Raw genomic sequence first — 19,836 nt, forward strand, 5'->3', positions numbered from 1 at the left:
AGCACATTTGCAGACAGTGGCGTTTCAGGGCAGAGGGAAACAGCCACAGGATACGACAGCTAAGAAGCCACCCAGGGCACAGCCCCAGGGTCTGGCCAGGCACTCAAGGGGCATAGCATGGAGCAGGTGCTGGTTCCCTGGGAGCTAGTACCGCGCTTCCTGGTGGAGGACAGCAGAGTGCAAACAGTGGCAGGGGATACCGAGGGTATGAGCAGCCTGGGCATGACCCTAGACAGAGGCTGCCAGGAGAGGTGAGCACGCTAGGGGTCAGGGAGCCAGTCTTTCCCAGCTCCCAAGAGTCAAGTGCAAAATTTTCAGGAATTCTGTGAGACAATCATTAAATATGGCAATTATTAAGATTCAATCACTCATTAATTAAAGAGCTTACTAAAAGCAATAAATACTCAAAACTTGTCATTTCCTAATTATTTTACTGCATTTTATTATTAGCTATGCTCTTGAGGTTATTGAAATTTTTGTGCCTACACAGGGCGATACTGTCTAACAGTGTTCCTCTGCTCATCTCTTCTTAACCCTGTGTTTGGTGACATCACATTGGGAGCTGAAAATCTGCTGGGATAAGAATGGAAATTGCAAATGCTACAAATCAAGGCTTAACTTACTGTTTTATCCATGTTCAGACTTAAGAATGTGATGAAAAATGCTAATAAGGCAAACTAAGCTTAAATATATGTCATGTGCAGAGGCATCACGTTGTGAAACATTGAGGGAATATTCTTCCAGCATTGGAAACCTACAACCTGATTCAGCAAAGAAATCACTCACATGCATCAACCAGACATGTTGGTTTGCTTTTATCATACTCGACAGAAACAAAGATATCAGTTAGCATTCGTGTTAAGGACTATTCTTGTTTGTTCATTACAAGCACTGAACAAATTAGTGATAACTGTAGATTGACTACAGATACAAAATTTCAGCAAAAAACAAAAAAGCCTTCTGTGAAAATAAATTGACTATGAATTTAGGAAGCTATAATGTTGCATTTTATTTTTCTTCTTCTTAAATTGTCTGCCATATATCCTTTATATCAGTAAAATTTAAAATAAACTTATGTGTGTATGCAGGCTTCCTGGGTAGCTCAGCTGGTAAAGAATCTGCCTGCAATGCAAGAGACCCGGGTTCAATTCCTGGGTCAAGAAGTTCCCCTGCAGAAAGGATCAGTTACCCACTCCAGTATTCTTGAGCTTCCCTGGTGGCTCAGACAGTAAGGAATCTGCCTGCAATATGGGAGACCTGGGTTCGATCCCTGGGTCAGGAAGATCCCCTGGAAGAGGGCATGGCAACCCACTCCAGTATTCTTGCCTGGAGAATCCCAGGGACAGAGGAGCCTGATGGGGTCACAAAGAGTCAGACGTGACTGTGCGGCTAAGCACAGAACAGCACATGTGTATATGGACACACGCACATTCTTTCTGGAGAGCCACTGTTAACCCTTTACAACACCCCACTGGGTCTGGGACATCTTACCCTTCTCTATCTGGCTTGCTGGAAAGGCTAGGAGAGGAAAGGAGTTTGCTTGAAAAGGGAGCTCCACTTCTGCCCAGCGTGAAGTGAGCATCTTTGTAGAATAAGAACATTCAGAGTATTTACAACACAGACATGAAGACCACAATAGGTGAAGACCTCAGCAGATGCAGGACTAACTGCAGTGAAGGTGTGCCCACCTCCCCACCCCCCCACCCACACATACACCTTGTGTTTGCACGTCTCCCATCCCCTACATTCTTCCTTTGTGCTTTTAATTCACGTCACATGTGTAACTCGAGAATTTATAAATTACAAAAGGTCTTTCAAACCAAGTTAATATGTAAATATAAAATATAATGTTAAATTCCCATCATTAATATTGAAGAGTAAGTCAATATTTGATCAAAATCACCTCCGGGGAATATGCCTTTCTGCCTGGTTTTATGCCTTTCTGCCTTGCAGACTCATTCAATTATTATTTAATTACCCAGCTAAATGTCATGGCTTACAAAGCAGGGATTATATTAATAATAACATGAGGTTTGTTTTAAACCAGCCCATACATTAGATAGAGCTGATTTTGTTTGACCGTCTCACAGAGCACAGGATTTATGTTATTCTTCTGCACCTGGTTTTGAATGAATTGATGCTATTTAAGCTTTCCCTCCTCCCTTTCCCCTTTAAAAAATCATTCTCTTGTATTTGTCGTATTTTTCCAGTCTTTCAGCTATTCTCCACCCCACTTCTCCACCCTCCCCCCCTACCACCGCACCCTGGGAGTCTTATTTCCACTTAAATCAAATACCTTAACAAAGGATTGTGCCTGAAACACAGTAACAAAACCAAGACTCTGGGTCATGGAGGACTATCTCGTCTCAAAAGAAGGTGGGGCCCCACGCAGAGCAGTTTCTGAGCCAACACCTTCCGACTGAATGGTTTGCTGCTTAATTCATTGCTATAAAGTTGCTATAGCAACCGTTCTATCAGAAGGATTTGTTGGCACCTAGATGGACTTTATTTCTTTGACATTGGGAGAGGGGAGGGAAGACAAAGTCTAATGAGAGCACTGAGTGACAGAAAACCACTCCCCTTTCGACTTCACCACCCTGGACCCACATTTGGGGTATTTTGAGCATGGCCTTTTGTCAATATGATGTGGAGTAGAGATGGGGGGAGAGGGGACAGACCCAGGAGGGCTGAGGGGAAGGCTGGAGGAACAGCTGAATGAGGTGGGCCATGCACGCCTTTTGTCCTGCACCATCTGCGTGCTGTGGTCTTGGGATGGAGCCAAAAGAACGTTACCTGTATTGTGCCTCTCAGAGCCCCCCGCCCCCCACACCCTGTCCTGCCCAGACACAGGGGCCTCACGTGCAGTAACAGGGCCATCACAGTCTGGCAAATCAACTGCTTGAACATTTGGCTCTATGAATATTGAGCAAAATTCTTCAAATAAATTATGAAAATGACTAAGGGAACAGACATCTGAATCCCATTGCAAGCCTAGGGCCACTGATTTGTAATGCTAAACACGGTAATAGTGGGATAAATGAGGGATACGTTTCAAAATAACTGGTGACCTTGAAAAACTGGTTGCACTAAGAGGAGTCCTAATTACAATTGCTCATAAAGAATCCCAGGGCCAAGGATGTCAGGCCACAGAGCTGAATGGAACATACGAGAAACATGTATCCAAGCAGTGCCTCTTCACATACTGAACATAAAAGAATGCAGCCTTGAAAAATTATAATTTCCAAAGTATCATAGAGCCTTTCAGGAAGTCACTTAGCAATAGATATCAAAATCCTTAAAATTTCCAATAAGTTTTGACTCAGCAGTTCCACCTCTACAACTTTGTCCTAGGGTCACAGATACATAGTGTACAAAGTCTTAACAATGGAAAAGTCAGTTGCAGTGTATATAGCTACATGCCTTTCTGAATGTGCAACCACAGGGAACTGGTTAAATTATGGTATATCCATGTAGCAGAGAACCTTTTTGCCATTAAAAATGATTCTGAAGCAGCATTTTTTAAAAAGATTTATTTATTTACTTTATTTTTTGAATGTGGCGCATCTTCGTTGCTGCGATCAAGCTTTCTTTACTTTTGGCGACCTGGGGCTACTCTTTCTTGTGTGAATGGTCTTCTCGTTGCAGCAGCTTCTCCTGTTGTGGAGCAGAGGTTCTAGGCGAGTGGACTTCAGTAACTGCAGCACGTGGGCCCAGTAGCTGCAGCTTGAAGGCTCTAGAGCTCAGGATCAGTAGTTATGGCACATGGCCTTAGTTGCCCCAAGGGACGTGGGATCTTCCCGGACCAAGGATGTCTCTTGTATTGCAAGGTGGATTCTCAACTACTGGGCCACCAGGGAAGCCCTGACGCAGAATTTTTGACAATAAGCTACTGAAGAAAGAAAAAATGGAAACAGCACTGATAACATGCTATTGAAGGAAAATGGGTTACAATGGAATATGTGTGGCAAATTCCACTTTTAAGATCATATAATGCATAAAAAAATAGTTGAGATATAATAAAATGTTGATGGCTATTAATTCCATGGGGTAGAATTATAGGTGATTTAATTGTTTTCTTTTTTAGGCTTACTCATATTTTCTGGCTTTTCAGCAATGAATATGTTTTCTTGCTGTTCTAAAACAAAGAAAATGTATCTTGTTACATTTCTGTCTATTAATTACTTCTGTCATTTTTATCCGTGTGATTTTAGGAGAGGGAAATTCTGGCCAGACACTCCAGCTTCATGTGCCCTGATAAGCTCACATCCACTATGTGAATTAATGGGACACAGGTGTCCAACTTCTCTTTAAAGCCAGGAGATGTGGTAGCAGACCTCTCCACCAGTAAGACTTGGTTCTGAGATCTTAGTTCAGGAACTCCCATGCTTTCTGCGAGAAACAAATTGCTAGATACAGGCCCGAAAGGCAGGGGCAGGAAGAAATGAAAGTGTTTCTACAAACAGGGCAGAAAGCATTACAAATGTTGTGTGATTATAACATAGGAAGGTCAATTTTGTAGCTGAATCATAGAAAAGAGCCTCTTACTTTAATAGACAAATCTAATACAATAGGGGCTTCCCTGGTGGCCCAGGTGGTAAAGAACCCGCCTGCGATGCAGGAGACCCAGGTTTGATCCCCGGGTCAGGAAGGTCCTCTGGAAAGAGAATGGCAACCTACTCCAGTATTCTTGCCTGGAAAATCCCATGGATCAAGGAGCCTGGTGGGCTACAGTCAATGCGGTTGCAAAGAGTCAGACAGGAAGGAGCGGCTAACATTTTCACTTTGGTTCATAATACAATACAGAAAGAGTCTGCTGATACCCAGTAGGGCCTGACCTGGGCAGGAGGACCACCCGAGGATGTCTCCCTTCCCCTGTTTCTGGGCGTCACCAGGAGTCAGGAAAGTTACAAAGGATCCCTGTCCTCTTCCTGCATCTCTCTCCCACCCCATCATTGGCAATCAATCAATCAATCAAACAACTGGAGTTTGCACTAGAGCTAGAACCCTTCGGCCATTCCTGGCCACACTGCATCTTCTTGAGTCTGGTTACAAACAACCATATTTTAAACTTGCCAGCCTTGCTGTCCATTGTGACAAATACATTGCATGCAATCTAGGACACTTTTACAAATCAGATATTCCAGCACTTGCAAAAGGCAGTGCATTCATTGTATTTATTATTCTTGGAATAAAAAAAAATCATATAATAGGTTTATCCTAACTTCCTATGACCCCTGAATAAGGAATATAGTATATATCCAGCATCTTCAGTGGTTACTATCATTCATCACATGTGCTTATATTAACCTTGGCAGCACGTGCATAAGCTTATTACATTAATAGAGTTAAAGATGAACTTGATTTCAGAAAAAATAATCTATCCTTGGAAGGATAGGATAATCTATCACCTTCATGTAAACAATGTTCCTCTGCAAACAATGCCCTTTATTTTGGCAACGTGTCTTTCCTGCCATCTGCCTTGCAAAGCACTTGCCAGAGTTACAATAATAATTGAGTTACAGAGGGAATTAAGTGTAATGGAGGGGAAGGAAACTGATTGCTTAATTTTTATTAACAGAAAGGGAGAAAACTGGCGCCCTGCTGTGAACCAAAATGAAACAAAGAGAGATACAGAGAGAGGACTCCAGGTGGCAGGAACGTTCCTGAACAAATATTAGCAATCCTATTGGGAGACCAAGAAGAGGCTAGCATACTGGTGGAGCAGAGAAAGTGGTAGGAAGCAGAGGGGCGCAGCCCGGGGCTGAAGTGATATGATTCAACACATCACAAAAGGACACAGACGCTGAGAGATCACAGCTTCTTCTGAAAAGAATTATTTAACTCTCCCTGCATTCTGCTTGTCCACATGTCAAGGTTACATGTCTTCACCAGCATGAAGTTAGAGCCTAGGATGTGTGCAGGTGTGTGTGGGACTTCTAATTCCTGCCCTGCCACCATCAAATAGTCTACAAATGATGTTAGAGAGGGTGTGGAGAAAAGGGAGCCCACTGTTGGTGGGAATGTAAATTGGTGCAACCATTCTGGAGAACAGTCTGGAGGTTCCTTAAAAAACTGAAAATAGAGTCACTACATGACCCAGCAATCCCACTCTTGAGCATGTATCTGAAGAAGACAAAAACTCTAATTTGAAGATATATGTATCCCAATGTTCATAGCAGCACAATTTACAATAGCCAAGATATCGAAGTAATCTTACTGTCCATCAACAGATGAATGGATAAAGAAGATATGGCACATACATATATACAATGGAATAAAACGCAATCTTAAAACAGAATGAAATACTGCCATTTGCAGCAACATGGATGGACCTAGAGATTATCATACTAAGTGAAGTAAACTGAGAAAGACAAATATTATATGAAATCACTTATATGTGGAATCTAAAAAATAGTACAAATGGATTTAGTTACAAAATATTTTCACAGACATGGAAAAGAAACTTAAGGTTACCAATGGGGAAAGGGGAGAGAGGGAGGGACAAATTAGTAGCATGAGGTTAACAGATACATACCACTATATACAAAGCATATAAACAACAAGGATTTACTATACAGCACAGGGAACTATATTCAGTGTCTTAAAATAACCTATAATGGAAAAGAATCTGAAGCTGTATACTTGAAACTAATACAGTATTGTATGTCAAAAAAATTTTTAAAGGAAAACACACACACAGAAACATTTTTTGCTCTGAAAGCATTTAACAATCTGGACAATTCATGGGGGTCATTCAGACCTCACTAGGACTCTCCTGCATCCTCTGAGCAATCGGGTTGTGGGCGGTGGATTAGCCCAAGGCTGCCTGAGCTAAGTTGTGTCCCCTGCTCATCCAACAAGGAGACCCCCTCCACCTTCCTGCGAAGCCAGTCCTCCTCCTCTTTCAGGGGCAGCTGCTAGGCCTCTAACCTGCCGTGACTCCCTGGAACTAACCCTCCTCTGGGTATCGGTTTCACTTGTTTGGGCTGCGGGCTGGCTGTTGGAGAAGACGAGCTCAGATGATAATACAGTATGATAGCATCGTGGCAGGTAATGCATTCATGCACTTTATGTGGTACATGCTGTCAACGGCACACAGGATTTGGTTTCTCCTGCGAGAGACGCTCAGGTGGGGAGTGGGGAGGAGACCCAAGACACTGCATCCAGCCCCACAGGGTACCCACCCCCTGAGCTCCCCCCTGGCCGGCATGGGATTCTGGGTAGCAAATTCATGGGCTTTTCTAAACTGAGAACTCTAGTAAATGGATTCTCACCAGCACTGTGTACAGACATGTTTGCTAAAGGAAAAGCCACAAATCAGTTTTTCCTCCCTTAGAGAAAACAGGAAAGAAGACAGACAGCCACACTATACTGAACAGAAGTAATTTTCATATGTATAAATTATAATTTGGGGAGAATCCATTATAACTGATAAAAGTGAAACCCAGAATGCAGCAAGGTGGGTAATATTATTAGCTGTAATGTGGGAGCTGTTGTTTAGCCGCTGAGTCCGACTCTTTTGTGACTCCAGGGACTGAGGCCTGCCAGACCCGCCAAGCTCCTCTGTCCATGCGATTTCCCAGTCAAGAATCCTGGAGTTGGTTGCCATTTGCTTCTCCAAAGGTTCTTCTCCACCCAGGGATTGAACAGGCAGATTCTTTACCACTGAGTCACCCGGGAAGCCCACTGCAACTCTTATCCACAGAAAATACCGTAACATTTTCCTTATAGCAAGTTCAGTTCAGTTCAGTCGCTCAGTCCTGTCCAACTCTTAGCAACCCCATGAACTGCAGCACACCAGGCTACCCTGTCTATCACCAACTCCTGGAGCTTGTTCAAACTCAAGTCCATCGAGTCAGTGATGCCATTCAACCATCTCATCCTCTGTCATCCCCTTCTCTTCCTGCCTTCAATCTTTCCCAGCACCAGGGTCTTTTTCAATGAGTCAGTTCTTCGCATCAGGTGGTCAAAGTACTGGAGCTTCAGCTTTAACATCAGTCTTTCCAATGAATATTCAGGACTGATTTCCTTTAGGATGGATTGGTTGGATCTCCTTGCAGTCCAAGGGACTCTCAAGAATCTTCTCCAACACCACAGATCAAAAGCATCAGTTCTTTGGCACTCAGCCTTCTTTATCGTCCAACTCTCACAACCATACATGACTACTGGAAAAACCATAGCTTTGACTAGATGGACCTTTGTCAGCAAAGTAATGCCTCTGCTTTTTAATATGCTAAATAGTTTGGTTCCTTATAGAAAAAAACTTCAGTAATTCAGAAGAACCTAGGGGTAGGCTATTTTCAGAGTGAAAAAGGAAACTACAGAATGTTTTAAAACAAACATAATTTTTGTATTATTATCTCTATTTGAAAATAATTAAAACAAAGTTTCACAATATTCACTACATAAAATGTGTATACAGAAAACAAAATTGAAATGAACAATGAAAAAAATCAACCATTATTACTTGCTCTTTTCAAAACCCCCCAAACTTACACTTTTTCTATATAAAGTCTTAGTATGAAGCCTGTTCATTTGAAAGATCAGCAGAGAAGTATAAATACACAAAGGTCTACTTACCTGAATACAGCGCTTTCAGGTCCTCTTCTCTGCCCGTTGTCACTAACACATGCAACATCCCACAATACCCGATTTCTTTATAGTTTGCATCATTCTTCTGGCCTTGAATCTGGAGCCGTGTCTTGGTTAAATCAATTGGAAGTGTACTGTACTCCACTGTGATGGAAGAAGAAGTTAAAGAAATTTGACACATCCATATGATAGACAAAAATGCTGCTTTTCAAGTCTCTTTATAATATTTGAAGATAGTCACAATATGACAGTAAGTTATAAAGAGGATTTAAATTGCTATTATACAGTATGACCCTGTATTATAGACTACATGAGAGAGAGAAGTGAAAACCATGATGGCTTTAAGAGTCTATCAAAATGTGAACAGAGGCCAACTGGATGGGGGATGGGTGTTTTTTGTTTTCCCCTTTATATATTTCTCAATGTTCAATTTTGCCAAAATGATCATGTGTTAACAAGCATCAGAAAACAAAATTTTAACACTATTAGGTCAAAGAAATTTTATACCTATTACTAGTTTTGTGAAATTGTGTGGAAACCAGGGAAGAAAGGAAGAGCTTATTTATAAAACTACAATAATTTAAAATCTGTATTTCTGCAGTGACGGCACCAATTTACGTTCCCACCAACAGTGTACCAGGGTTCCCTTTGCTCCACACCCATAGCGACTGCGGGAAACAGTATGGAGGTTTCTCAAAAAACTAAAAAACCTAGTGATTGCTAGTCTTTTACTCCTCACTGAGGAGGGGGAGGGGAGGGGCGTGATACAGGCTACAAGTGTGAGACGGTCTACAAGGATGTATTGTACAACACATGGACTACAGCCAATATTTTGTAATAACTATAAATGGAGTGTAACCTTCACACATTTTATAAAAATTTTTTAAATAAGAAAAATTTAAAAGTCTTATAAAATAAAAGATGCATTTCTGTTTCCAGTAGTTGTGTACATGATTCAGAGAGTTATCTGGCATCTCTGAGCCTTGGTTTACAGTACCTGTCCCCACACTGTGCTATCATCAGATTCTCTGACTCCTGGTGATTCTCTGACTGAAGATTCTCTGACTTCATTCGGCTTTTCCAAACATGGTCGGGTATGCAATTGGATATCTTCCGAAGACTAACGACCTTTAGAACATCCTTTGTTTATGTCGTTCTTACTTAGGAGCTATGCCCATAACTTAAAATATGTAGTTTAAAATGCTGGCCATTCCAGGTCACCTACAGCCAAGCTTTCCCCGAAATATTTACTGAGGAGAACAGCACTGAATTTGTGGTCACAGAGTTCTACCTCAAAATGTAATCTACAGGTCTCAAGATCCCCATCCTCCAACTGTGTCATGACACTTGAGTTATCTGGACCATTAATTATAAGGTTCCTCATTGTCTCAAAGAGTTTTGGTTGTAACATGGTCTTCCCTGCGGGACTGAGACCAGCAGGATTCTTGACCACCAGAAGGAGTCGGGCTCCTTTCTGGTAACATTTCAGGGCGTGAGTTGACCCCGTATTCCTTCCCACCTAGGCTTGTTAATGCAGTTCTTCTCTGAAATAAACTTGGCACTGTAGGGCGTCCCAGTCTTCCCTGACTTCACCTGCCAACCCCAAGCATCTGGGGGAGCCAAACTGATGATGGGGTGATAATTCTGGAATCCTAATTACTCAGCACCTATTGTGATGCTTTACCAAATACTTTTTCAAAATTGAGGCTTATAACCAACCATAATAGCCCCCAAATGGCAACTCATTGTGCATCAACTGAAGAACGGAGGGATTAACTGCTGTATTCACACAATGGAATACTTGACAGCAATGAGGATGAACGACCTACAACTTCATTTAGTGCTGTGGGCAAATCTCACAAACATAACGCCGAGCAGGAGAAACCAAACACAGAGAAGCATATGTGTGTTAGTCTGCTATGTATAGACTTGCAGTGTCCTTCCCAAGCGCAGAAACAACCAAAACTGATCCATGGTGGATGACGTCACGATAGGTGTCATCTTTGTGGATGGGGAGCAGACAGCGGTTTCTGGGATGTTGGTAATGTTCTGTTTTTCAGGCTGGGTGCTGTTTAATACAAGAGTGTTCAATGTGCTAACACACAAAGTCCTCAGGTCGCACACTTAGGATGCGGGCACTTCTGCTGTGCTGTGCGTGCTTCATCGCTCAGTCGAGTCCAACTCTTTGCGACCCCACGGACTGTAGCCCTCCAGGCGCCTCTGTCCGTGGGATTCTCCAGGCAAGAATCCTGGAGTGGGCTGCCATTTCCTTCTCCAGGGGATCGTCCCAATCCAAGGATTGAACCCCAGGCTGCATTGCAGGCAGATTCTTTACTGTCTGAGCCACTGGGGAAGCCCAGGGCACTTTTGCATATGTATATATTTTTTTAGGGCTTCCCAGGTGACCCCTGCCAATGCAGGAGACTCCGGAGACATGAGTTCAATCTCTGGGTCAGGAACACCCCCTACAAGAGGAAGTGGCAACCCACTCCAGTATTCTTGCCTGGGAAATTCCCATGGACAGAGGAGCCTGGCAGGCTATAGTCCCTGGGGTCACACAGTCAGACATGACTGAGCATGAGTTGAGTGCTTGGCCATCACAGCATAATACTTTAATACAAAGCTACTTGGGGGAATTCCTGGTGGTCCAGTGGTTAGGATTTCACTCTGTCCCTGCTGAGGGCCCTGGTTGGGGAACTAAGATCTCACAAGCTGTATGGTGTGCCCTCCCCCTTTGCCAAAAGACTGGTCAAAATGACAAACCACGAGGGTAAAAGAACTAATTTTTAAAAAATGATTTGCATTATAAAAAAAAAAAAAAACCACTTGGAAAAAATATCAAGACCTATGGAAAAATCTGAAATTGAGAAAACAGGGACTGGACTGGGGGAGGTACAACAGATGCCAATGAATTTTTTCAGAGGAGTTGGTGCACTTGGCCCCAACTCTGCGGGGTTTTCTGAAGTTTGTTGGGGGGGCATAGTGAGTGATGGGGGAGCCCCTTTGTAAGAAGAGCAGCAGCTTCACCTGCAGGCTCCTTTTCTTCTCCAGCACTGAGGCAGGGTTTACCATCCCTCAAGGGACTCAAAGAGGAGCCTGAGGATGCTTCCAGAGCTGAGCACCCACACAAATGAACGGACACCCACAGGCCTTGCATGAGGGTAGTCACCGTCCACAGAGTAAGACTGTGGTCTCTCCGGGGCTGCAAGCGGGCGACCCTTGCAGAAACTTCCCTCCTGGTTTAGAGCCAGCTCTGCCACCTACAGACTTTGTGGTCTCAAGAAAGGTGTTTCTCCCGTTTTCTAGTTTTCTCTTCTCTAAGATGGTGATAAGAGTAGGAGTGCTGGACACACAAGGTACTCAACACACAAGAAGCTCAAGAGGTAGGTTCCTCCTCCTGTTACCATCCTCATTCACTTTTTCCTTCAGAAACAGATTTTTCCAGTCTGAATAGCCAAGTAACTTGGCCTCACAGGACAGCGGGCTGTCGGGAGGCCAGAGAAACTGGAGTCCACCCCACTTCACGGGGGGCCATGAGGGATAAAGACTCAGCCTTAAATCTCTGCAGAATTACTCAGAGACTGCTCCTTCAGAAACTCAGAGTGCAGTGAAAGCAGCGTTTGAGACAATGACCCCAGACTCACAAATCACGTTCCAGAGCTTCTGCCTTCTGGAGATGTTCGTGAGAAACAGCAACAGGTTTCCACGAGTGGCTCCCAGAGATAACCCTGGGCATTGCGGGGTGCTGTGCCGGGGTGGGTAGAACCGAGCCACCAACACTCCAGAGAACAGTTGGGTGATTCAGCTAGATGCTCCCTAAACCATCTGTACATTTGCCGAGAGAGGCGCCTTTGCTGAGAAGAGCCCTTGGAGAGGAACGCTGGACCAGGCAGCCGTGCCACGAGCTCACTGTCTTTGGCATCCATCAGACACACAGCTCCAAGGGCAGCAGCTGCCTGGAAGCTTTGCGGGAAGCAGCCCCACCCACTGCATCTGGAGAAAGCCAAAAGGGTCAGGGTGAGCCCAGGGTGGGATGCTCAGCCTCAGTGCAGCAGAGACACCCTCTTTGATGGCTTGCTCTGCTCTTCGTTTGGGTCTAAAGATGCCCAGGGCAGTTTTCCACTGTTACTTGCTGACATATAGTGACGAATTTGACCCATTGTCAAATCTTGCATAATACTACTTAATTACAAAGAAAATTCTAAAGTTAAATTTTCCTCTAATTTAACAAGATTTTAGGGTCATCGCAAGAGGCCATCTCCTGTCTGCAAAAGCTTGAACCCTGGAGTGTTCCCATTGAAAGGAAACATGGAGATCTTTCTGATCCGATCCTGTATGCTCTAGTATAGAGGTGGAAATGAGGGCTAGAAATTTACGATTTTTGTACCCAGGTTCCATCCCTGGGTCAGGAAGATCCCCTGGAGAAGGGAATGGCAACCCACTCCAGTATTTTTGCCCAGAGAATCCCATGAACAGAGGAGGCTGGCAGGCTAAGTAGTCCATGGGTCGCAAAGAGTTGGACACCGCTGAGCGACTAAGCACGCACAGAGCCGGGACAGCAGGAGGGACTAAACGCCAAGCCGATGACCAGTCCAGTTTCTGCTCTCTGATTCCCACGGCTTCCTTCTCGCTTAACAAATAAAATGCCTCCAAGGGAAACCTCAGCTCTCGGGAGAAAAAGTCTTCAGTGTAAATGAAACCTCCCAGCGCCTTGGGCACAGGAGGGACAGAGCTGGCTCGGCTACTCCCTCTCGGCCTGGCTGGAGCCCATTATTTCTGTGGAAATGGAGAGGCTGGAGCCCCTCTCCTGCCTCCGCTGGAAAGCCAATATGCCCTTGAACCGTAGAGGAATAACTCGAGGATTAATAAGCTAATGCGGAGGGCGATGAGCGCGGCAGCGTGGTGTGTGGCTTGCTAAGTGAACTAAATCAACATCAGCAGGCGCTGCAACCGCGGAACACGAACCCGGATGAGATAATTTCCTTCTTCACCAAGAAGGCCCTCCGACCTAATGAAAAGCTGTATATCCCTCCTGGAGACAGCACAGTCCACAAAAATGCTACAGTACTTAGAGAATTTGTAGTGATTCTGTCCACATTCACTAAGAACATTCCTTCTCCACTCCCACTCCACCCTACCCCCTTATTCAGAAGAGCATGTCATATTTATTAAGCACTATTATATTTCAGGCAGTTCCCTCAGGGATTTACAGGCATTATCTCATCTAATCCATCAGCCCTGTTAGGGATGTTGTATTTTTATTGCCATCGTACAAGTCACACAATGGAGGGGCAGAAAGGGGGAAGCAACTTCCCAAAGTGGTGGTGCCTGAATGTGAACTCAGGTTAAGGCATGACTTTCCTTTTTTTTTTTTAAACAAAATGGAACCAACCACGAAGGGACTCGAACCCTCAATCTTCTGATCCGAAGTCAGACGCCTTATCCATTAGGCCACGTGGTCATAACATACTTGGCAGCTAGGTGCAGCCAGCCTTCTCGGAGATGGTGGCACTGTTGACTTCAGCTGCAGAGGACAGAGTCATACATCCCAAGTCCAACCAGGATTTTCCACTGCCTGCTGCCTGTTCGGGACTTCCTTGGTGGCTCAGACAGTAGAGAATCTGCGTGCAATGCAGGAGATCCAGGTTCCATCCTTGGGTTGAGAAGGTCCCCCGGAGAAGGGAATGGCTACCCACTCCGGTGTTCTTGTCCTGTTCCCTCCTAGGATCTGCACAGAAGCACCACTGCATTAAACTCCTCAGCAGGGGAGTGGTCACCAGGGGGAAAGGCTGAGACCAGGGGTTTGTAAACGGCCTTCAGGCTTTTATACTTTTTAAAAGCTCAATGGAGATCAAGAGGGGAGATCAACTAAATAAAATAATGACAGAACATGAGGAAGTGGGAAGCTCAGGAGTTTTAAAATTCATATCCTGTTTAAAATCAATGTACTTTAAGCATATTTCATGGTATTAAAGTTATAGGACATAAAACTCAATCACTCTTGTGGACAATTGAATGAAATGAATACAAACACAGCATAGTTCCTGAACAAACATTCCCCACATGGTGTGGTTCCTGTGGAAACAATAAAAATAATCCAATTTAGTCATGCAGGGTTCACCTTCCCCCGCCTGTAATTAGTGCTGCTACAATGGAGGAAGCAGAGAAAGAAAACGAGATAAACTGGCAACAGAGAATTACATCTAGTCCCCAGCAGGACCAGTTCTCTCTCTTATCTGCAGTTTCCAAATCCCATCTCTTATTATAGATATTTATCCTCCCTACTAAGGCCTCTCACACCTAATCATGTGATTCTTTTTCCATTTTCATTCCATAGCACCAGTCCCTCTATAGCCCATAGAAAGAGATTGGGAAGAGAGTTGTTGGAAATCTAAATTTAGGGGCAGAGGGGAATGACAGTGAGGGTATTTAAGGAAGGGTATATTTCCTTTCCTTAATCCAAATGGGGAGTAGGGAAACTCCCAAAGGAATTATTTATAAAGATTGCCAATGCAAAGAGTCAACTCATTGGCAAAGACCCTGATGCTGGAAAAGATTGAGGGTAAGGGGCAAGAGGAGAAGGGGGTGACAGAGGGTGAGATGGCCTCACTGACTCAATGGACATGAGTTTGAGCAAACTCCAGGAGACAATGAAGGACAGGGAAGCCTGGCGTGCTGCAGTCCATGGGGTCACAAAGAGTCGAACACAACTTAGTGACTGAACAACAACAACATAAAGATTGTGGAGTGCCTATGAGAAGGGGTGACTGACATATCGTGTTCCAGACTGGAGCTGGGCTTAGGCAGCGGGCTGAAGGCCCTGCCCCTGTGCCATTGTGAGAGGGATGGCAAAGCGGGAGGAAGGGCGTTGGTGGAGCTCTCTGCACTCCCACAAGCATAGTTCCCGAGGATCTCATGGGCATGGAGGGAGGGACCTGGACTGGACCTGCATTGCCAGCTTTTCCCCTAAAATGGCTGCTTGCTGCCCAGGGTGTTCCAATGGCAACAGGCTGATGGACCGGCCACTGTGTTGAGAGCAGGAGGAGCTGGAAATGGTCAAGCTGGAGCTAGAGGTTTTGAGTTATAAGAGGCCTCATGGGCTTCTGCTGAACTCCACGTGCAGCTCCACCATTGAACCAGTCCTGGGCAACAGCCATGGAGAGGGAGCCTGGGGATTACTCAGGTGTTTCGTTCCCACTTCAGCAGGGGTGTGTTACAATCCAGTGATGACAGTACCTGCCAGATACAGTATCAGACACCTCAGGTTTAGGGGCCTGGCACCTGGTGGCTCAAGCTGGTAAAGAAACCACCTGCAGTGCAGGAGACCTGGGTTCGATCCCTGGGTTGGGAAGATCCCCTGGAGAAGGGAACGGCTACCCACTCCAGTATTCTGGCCTGGAGAATTCCATGGACTGTATTGTCCATGGGGTCGCAAAGTGTGGGACATGACTGAGAGACTTTCACTTTCACAGACACCAGCTGCACATGGGGTCCTCAGGCCACCTATTATTTTGACTGACTGGCTGGCAATTTGGGGGTTCCCACAACCCCCTCAGTTCAAAAATTCACTAGAATGACTCACGGAACTCAGGAAAGAACTATACTTACCACTCTAGTTTGATTATAAAGGGTACACATAGCGTGAGGTCTGGGAGGGAATGAAGAATTTGTTGGCCCTGTCCTCACAGGATCAGGACACACCAGCCTACATCAGCCTACATCAGTGTGTACACCAAGCAGGAAGCTCTGCTGAGCACTGGCATCCAGAATTTCTGTTGGGGCTTCATTGCATAGACAGGATTGATTAAATCCCGCTCCATGAGATTTAACTGAATCTCCAGCTCCTCTCCAGATCTTCTCCCCTCCTAAGCCAGCTGAGAGTTCCAACTCTAATCACAGGCTTCCTGGTCTTTCTGGGGACCAGCCTCCACCCTGAAGCAATCTAGGAACCCACCAGAGTCATCTCATTAGCATAACAAAGACAGTCCTTACACTAGGGGAAATTCCAAGGGATTTTAAAGCCCTGTGCCTGGAACTAGGGACACTGGATATATTCCCGAATATTGGTGTTGGAGAAGACTCTTGAGAGTCCCTTGGACTGCAAGGAGATCAAACCAGGCCATCCTAAAGGAAATCAGTCCTGAATATTCATTGGAAGGACTGATGCTGAAGCTGAAATTCCAATACTTTGGCCACCTGATGCAAAGAACTGACTCATTGGAAAAGACCCTGAAGCTGGGAAAGACTGATGGCAGGAGGAGAAGGGGATGACAGAAGACGAGATGGTTGGATGACATCACCAACTCAATGGACATGAATTTGAGTGAACTCCGGGAGATGGTGACGGACAGGGAAGCCTGGTGTGCTACAGTCCATGGGGTCACAAAGCGTTGGACATGACTGAGCGACTGAACTGAACTGAACTGAACCAGTGATAGCCAGAGAAGGAGCCACAATCAAAAGAAGACTACTTGTGAGCTCATATAAGCTAATTAGCAAGACATTAAAAAAAAACTCCACCATCTTCCTTGCCTCCAAACCAGAAACGGAACCTATTAAAGGAAGGAGAATTTGCTTTGTTAAAAAGAGGAGACCACACACCTCTCTACTCCACACACCTCTTAAGCTGCAAAACCTGTCTGTCTGGACTGGAGAAAGGAAAGAGCTCTGAATCAGAGACTGAAACTTCACACTGAATCAAACTAAATTTTAGTTAATGAAAAGGACCTAAAAGTTGTGAGATTTTCTTAAGATACCATTAAGTGATGAGAAAGTAGGGTTTGACAGTAGAGTTGAAAGTGTGGACTAGAAAAATAAAACTGTGTCATGTTCAAAGCACACGGAGCTTAACGCACACGGACAGTCACTTATAGCCACTAGGGTAGCGAATAGAAAAAAGATGGAAAATATCAAGTGTTGGCAAGGATGTGGAGCCACCAGAACCCTCATATGCTATTGAGGAGCGTAAACTGCTGTAACTACTTTGGTAGAATGTTTGGCAACACCTATTAAAGTTAAATACATGCATACCATATGACCAACCCAATTCTACCCATAGCGATGTACCCAACCGAAATTCATTTGTTTATCAGAAGACATGAACTAGCATGTTCAAAGCAACACTATTCATAATAACCCCAGACTGAAGATCATCCAAATGGCCATCAACAGTAGAATGCATAAAAATAAGTTGTGAAATGTTTACAAATGGAATAGCATACAGCAATGAGAATAAATAATCCCAAACTACACACAGCAATGTGGATGAATCTCACAAACACAATATTGGTATAGAGATCATTCTTGGAGGATAGAAATAATGTCTCCCTTTGAAGCAAGAGGAAGCTTTGTTTGCAGCCCACTACAATGATCCAGGTTTCCTAAGTTCAAGATCTCTTCCCTACAGGACAGTTCAGTGCATGTGCAGGTGTAGCCTGGCCCTCCTCTTGTCACCCCCATAGGACTTGGGGCTCAGGGAACTGGCCCAAGATGTAAGTAATAAGATGTCCTTCGTCTCTGATCCAAGAGTCTCTGTGTCCTCGGCAGCAGCCATGAAACCTGCAGGCTAACTTCATAATTTGTAGATACGGCACAGTCTCAGACTCCTCACAGTTATTGACATCCTCATGCTTCCATGTGCATACATTTGAAAATTAATACGCCTGAGGGTGCATCTATTAATCTATAGACAGTATCTGTGGAGTTGCAGAAACACCACTTAACAGCCTTCTCCCCTGTGGCCTAAGTATACCCATGCATCTAAAATTTTCTCTTTGCATCAATTCCTTAAAAGGTTTGTAGCATCATTTGCTTTCATCACATTACCCCCAGGTGATGCCTGCAGAGCCAAGCTACCATTCTCCACCTTCCCTTTCCCCCTTTCACCTGGCTGACATTTACTGATTTCAGTCTCCTCCTCTGATTTATCAGGCTATATTTAACTTTTCCTTTCCTGTGCAAGCTCCCCCTTTTCAGCTCTCTGCAGAAAGGCTCATGGGGTCCTTTTCCCACTGAGACTTCTTGTCATTTGGAATGACATTTGCTTCCCTGGTGGCTCAGATGGTAAAGAATCTGCCTGTAACGCAGAAGACCTGGGTCCGATCCTTGGGTCGAGAAGATCCCCTGGAGACGGGAAAGGCAACTCACTCCAGTATTCTTGCCTGGAGAATCCCATGGACAGAGGAGCCTGGCAAGCTACAGTCCACGGGGTGGCAAAGAGTCAGACATGACTGAGAGACTTTCACTTTTATTGGGCTTTTGTAGGCTTCCACTCAGTTCCCCCCTTCAGTTGACCTCATTTCACTGGTGTCTTCCTGATCAATTTTAACATTCAGTCATATGTTGGTATTTCCTATGGGGCTGTCATAAGAATAAAAAGCCATCATCACATTTCACCTGACAGCTAGTGTGAAATTGTCCCAATATAAAGTAGTTGATATTTTGCCCAAATCAATCCCTGACTCTTATTTTGTTGATGACCCTTTTCTTCCTACATTATTTCTGAACAGCAATGTTTCAGATTGTTTTTAAGGTGTCTTCCTGGCTTTTTGAAGTTCTTTTCTGTATATTTTTTTCTGTTCTTAATATAACTCTACTCTTGAATTTTCCACCATGCAAGAAAGATAACTATCAGGATAGCAACTTAGTTTCCCCTCAATAAAACTGAGTCATTAATAATATTTCACATGAACTGACCTAATGCTTCTGAAACAGTTTGGGGTTGAACATTTCCTTTAGCCAAGTCAGATAAACACAGTTCTTTCCTTTAACTTTCCTTGGGCTTCCCGTGTGGCTCAGCTGGTAAAGAATTCGCCCGCAATGTGGGAGAGATCTGGGTTTGATTCCCGGGTTGGAAAGATCCCCTGGAGAAGGGAAAGGCTACCCACTCCAGTATTCTGGCCTAGAGAATTCCATGGACTGTATAGGTCATGGGGTCTCAAACAGTCAGAGACAACTGAGCAATTTTCACTCACTCACTTCCTTTAACAGTCTTTTCCAATAAAAGATAAAAACTTAATGTAATTGCTGTGTTTTAGACATGAATTACACCCTGTATGTGTTCAAGAAATATATATTTACAAAATTATAAGTCATATCAGACTTCTAATGAAGGTATGACCTTTCCTCTTACCGACCATCTCAGTAGCATCTCACTTATATCTATTTCATGACCCCCACTCATTTGGAATTCGCCCTTCAGGAAGTGAGCTTAATTAGCTGATGGGCTTAAGAGACCTGGCTGCA

At 44.3% G+C, this 19,836-nt stretch overlaps 1 non-coding gene across 1 annotated transcript; it reads right to left on the reverse strand.

Annotated features, from left to right (window-relative positions):
• Positions 1-13,980: 13,980 nt before the first annotated feature.
• Positions 13,981-14,053, reverse strand: TRNAR-UCG. Its single transcript has one exon. It is a non-coding gene; the product is annotated as a tRNA-Arg (tRNA).
• Positions 14,054-19,836: the final 5,783 nt, after the last annotated feature.

Source organism: Cervus canadensis, chromosome 16 (genome assembly GCF_019320065.1).
Source record: "Cervus canadensis isolate Bull #8, Minnesota chromosome 16, ASM1932006v1, whole genome shotgun sequence".
Classification (NCBI taxonomy): Eukaryota; Metazoa; Chordata; class Mammalia; order Artiodactyla; family Cervidae; genus Cervus; species Cervus canadensis.